This window comes from Taudactylus pleione, unplaced genomic scaffold, assembly GCF_031769625.1.
Source record: "Taudactylus pleione unplaced genomic scaffold, aTauple2 ptg000314l, whole genome shotgun sequence".
Classification (NCBI taxonomy): domain Eukaryota; kingdom Metazoa; phylum Chordata; class Amphibia; order Anura; family Myobatrachidae; genus Taudactylus; species Taudactylus pleione.
In genome coordinates this window covers 1,693,317-1,697,674 of record NW_028284715.1, presented here as the reverse complement: position 1 = coordinate 1,697,674, position 4,358 = coordinate 1,693,317, and the positions used below count along the sequence as shown (strand labels likewise).

The window sequence follows — 4,358 nt, the reverse complement described above, 5'->3', positions numbered from 1 at the left end:
GTTGTGTTGGCGTACACTCTGGAGCTGACAGTGGAGCCTGCTGTGTGGGTGCACAGCTTTGAGCTATGGTGGAACTTGCTGCGTGGTGCAGACTGGAGCTGATGTATTAGTTCACAGCATGGAGCAGATGGTGGAGATTGCTGTGTATAGTGTATAGCCTGGAGTAATGTTGATTACTTGTCCAGTACTATTCTAGGCTGTTTATATGCTTTCCTGTCCACCCTCAGCTTTGAGATCGACAAAGATCTGGATGAAATAATGGTGGTTGGCATGGAAGCGCAGCATCTTTGAGCTCATGAAATTAATGATGTAGAGGCAACAGCTCCAAAAGTCTTCCTTTGAACTTTCCACTAGGAATGGCTTATTGGATAGGAGATCTCACTACCCAAGTATGCGTAGGATATATACAGACATGTGGATAGAAATGCCAGTAGGTCTTGCTCACTTTCCAACTCTGATAGAATGAACTCTCGGCAGAGCATGTAGAGGAACGCTACATTGGTCGGGTTGATGAAGCCTTCTTCCTGCCAGTATTGAGTGAGAGAGTCGTCTATACTTGTCATCCATAAAATGATATCTGTAGGTGACAGATTGTTCAGCTGGTGACACCTTCTACAGATGAACTCGGCAAAGCAGCTCAGGAGCTCGCTGGTGGATGCCTGCATCATTGTGCATTTTGGATTCAAGCACACTTGCTGGTCTCCAACAACATCAGAAGCAGGCTTCTTAGCAAAAGTGTTGTCTGAGGCCTGTGTGAAAGTTGTTAAATCAACACAGGATAGAGAATCCTTCATGCTCTCTCTGATGAGGTGGGTGACATCGGTTTCACCATTTCTGCGTTGTCTCCTCTTAGCCATAAATCGCCTAAAATGCCTGATGAGCGACTGTCTTTTGACAGATCTTCCAGTCTTGCTGTTCTCGACAGCTGCACGATGGGTCCCATTTGATAATTCTCCCTCACGCTGACCCGCCTTGCGACAGCACCAGAATGGGAGACAATTCCACATTCCTATTCAAATTCCTATTCTTTATCCACGATACTTGCAAGCAGAATTGTCTGCAAGAATCCAATTCGGATTCGGATCTGTGGTGGTTCTGACTGCAGCAGGCAATCAAATAGGCACAATCCGTTTCCAGCACTTTGTGAAAGAAGCTGCCAGTTTGTAGACTAGGCAGCGACTGAGTCCAGGAGGTTGTTGTCAGAGATACTCTGCTTACATTGGGCATTGTGACATGGAATGATGATTGTGATGCGTTATTTATGCTAATGAGCTACTATCATCTAGACAATTCAAAAAGTGATGTAACCTTATGTGAGTACACTGAATGTGCTGGCCAGGCAACAGCAGAAAACTATAGTAAACCCATCTAGCACTGAGTATCTATGTCCAGTGTGTAAATATTAACTGTAAAATCATTAACTGAATATGTAAGTCTATGGCACCCAGGTAAAAAAAGCCATACAAATTAAATTATAGTTTTTCATTCATTAAAGCAATTACCTAAATTATTAACTCTGAGGTTCTGTGTGAGATTTTTATTTAATCCTAATAAATTCAAACTCCTTATAACAAACCGGTGTTAAACCAAAGTCCAAAGAAGAGGGAGTCAATTTACATTTCACCGACACAGAAAATCTCATTTATGTTGGTAGAGATTTGTCTTAACAGTGTTTTCTGTATCTGGTTTAGCTTATACACCCGGACCCTTTACCTTAGATATCGGTCACAGGTGAAGGTAAGGAGCTCTGCTCGCCGACTAAAACTGCATCTTTACAGTGAGTTTTAGGTCCAGAACATGCCGTGGCTTTGTCACCATAGTGAGAAATGTGTCCTGATGGATTAGCAGGGGCGGATTGGGAAATGAAAGTGGCCCTGGAAAAAAACGTGAAAGCGGCCCTCGGTGTGCGCGCCCAAGGCGCGCGTCGAAAAAGTGGGTGTGGCCGTGTGGAAAGGGGTGTGGCCTAATGCGAAACACCATACCTGCAAGCCACTCCCCCTGTTTCAGTCATAGTCATACTGGGGGCATGCCTACCGCTCCCGGAGCTGATAGCCATGCCCACAGTCCCTCTCTCCAGTGAATAAGCACAGCGAGCATGTGAATGAGCATTTTCTTACCTATATGATTACTCTGCAACGGGGAATCTCTGAAGAAATTGATCCTCCCTGGACAGGCAGTGTCTAGAGTTGGTATTTGCTATTCACGCACGAGATCCCATGGTCTGGAAGCCGCCTGTATGTGTCCCAATAAAACCAATGTCATTATCATGCAACAGAGGTTCAACCAGATAATAAATGTGGGTTTCCCATATCAAACAATTTTATATTAATAAAATATATTTGCTCTTTTGGTACCATTTGCATCAGTAATATGGTTTCATTAGAATTGTTATCTTACTGAAGATGACTGTGCCCCAGTGTTTCTTCTAATAGTATCAGCGTTCCTACCGTCCTATATGTGTGTCTCCAGCACCACCGTCTTGGTGTGTCTCCAACCTATCCCCTCGTGTGTTTCTTCAGCGCTATCTCCCTGCGCCTCTCCAGTGCCACCCCCAATTCTCTCCGGCACCATCCACCCACCGTGCCCTCCTCCTGCATCTCCCGAGCGTCATCCTCCTGCGTCTCCTCAGTGGCGTCCTCCTGCCCTAGCACAGAATAGCCCTTCTTTCTCACACACAGATCATCTCCCCTTAGCACAGAATACCCCCCTCCCCACAGACAGATCAACCCCCCCGTCCCCACAGACAGATCATAATTTCCCCCACCCTTAGTATAGCAGACCCCCCCTCCCCAGACAGATCATCTCCCCCACCCCTAGTGTAGCAGACCCCCATCCCCAGACAGATCATCATCTCCCCCGCCCTTAGTATAGCAGACCCCCCGTCCCCCAGACAGATCATCTTCCCCACCCCTAAGATAGCAGACCCCCATCCCCAGACAGATCATCATCTCCCCAGCCCTTAGTATAGTAGACCCCCCCTCCCCCAGACAGATCATCATCTCCCCCACCCCTAGTATAACAGACCCCCTCCTCACAGACAGATCATCTCCCCACCCTTAGTATAGCAGACCCCCCCTTCCCCAGATAGATCATCATCTCCCCCACCCGTAGTATAGCAGACCCCCCTTCCCAGACAGATCATCTCCCCCACCCCTAGTATAGCAGACCCCCCTTCCCAGACAGATCATCTCCCCCACCCCTAGTATAGCAGACCCCCCTTCCCAGACAGATCATCTCCCCCGCCCTTAGTATAGCAGACCCCCGCTCCGCCAGATAGATCATCATCTCCCCCACCCATAGTATAGCAGAGCACCCCCTCCCCACAGACAGATCATCTCCCCCGCCCCTAATATAGCAGACCCCCCCTCCCCCAGACAGATCATCTCCCCTGCCCCTAATATATCAGACCCCCCCTCCCCCACAGACAGATCATCATCTCTCCAGCACCACCCCTAGTATATCTGACCCCCTCCTCCCCCACAGACAGATCACCACCCCCTAGACTGCAGCCAGACCCGATTGTCTCCTCTCCACTCTGCCCCTCCCCAGGCTGTGAAATGAAACTTAAACATGACACTTCACAGCCTGGGGAGGGGAGAGTGGAGAGGATGTGATCAGGCTGAAAGACTGCTCTGACAGGCCGGCGGCCCCCCATCCCCGCCGCAACTTACCCTCACTGCGGCCACGCTGTCACCAGCGGTCCAGCGCCACTTCACCTCACTCCGACTGTACGCTGGGTGGAGCCTTGATAGGATGCTGGCCGCTGGCCTCTCTTCTCGCGAGAGAGGCTAAGGCGCGGCCAGGCAGTACTGATAGGCAGCCAGGCTGCTTGTGTAAAACACACAGGAGCCGGCTGGGTGACGCGAATCGGGGGGCGGGGCCTCAAATAACAAGCGGCCCCACAACCAATCGGCCCACCGGGATTTTCCCCGCAAAAAGTAATGCCCAATCCGCCCCTGTGTATTAGATATGTACTATATATTATAAGGATACTTTTATGTATTCATTTTTATCACAACTGAGGCGCCAAATTCAAAAGTGCTCTCTCTGGGGGAGATGTATTATAGCCGCATGCATCATGCCCCTAAAATTGTTCCTGCTTCACATCTTTAACGAGGCAAAGCAGGAAGCAGTACTGATGAGATGTAATAATAAGTGATAACTCCCCCCTCCGGCGATCCCTGCCAGACCCCACAGCGCATTAGAGGCAGCGCTACATATTGTTACTGTGTGTGTCTGCGCTGTAAGATGCCGGTGTCTGCTCTTATATACACACTAGTAGGTAACATGCTGTGTGTATTATAATAGTATGCAGGGCCGGATTATAGGCAGGGCGGACGTCCAGGGGCCCCCACACC

General features: G+C 49.3%; 1 pseudogene; it reads right to left on the bottom strand.

Moving 5' to 3' along the window:
* Window positions 1-201: 201 nt before the first annotated feature.
* LOC148510585 (cyclin-dependent kinase 5 activator 1-like) lies at window positions 202-1,007 on the bottom strand (annotated as a pseudogene).
* Between the last annotated feature and the right edge of the window lie 3,351 nt (window positions 1,008-4,358).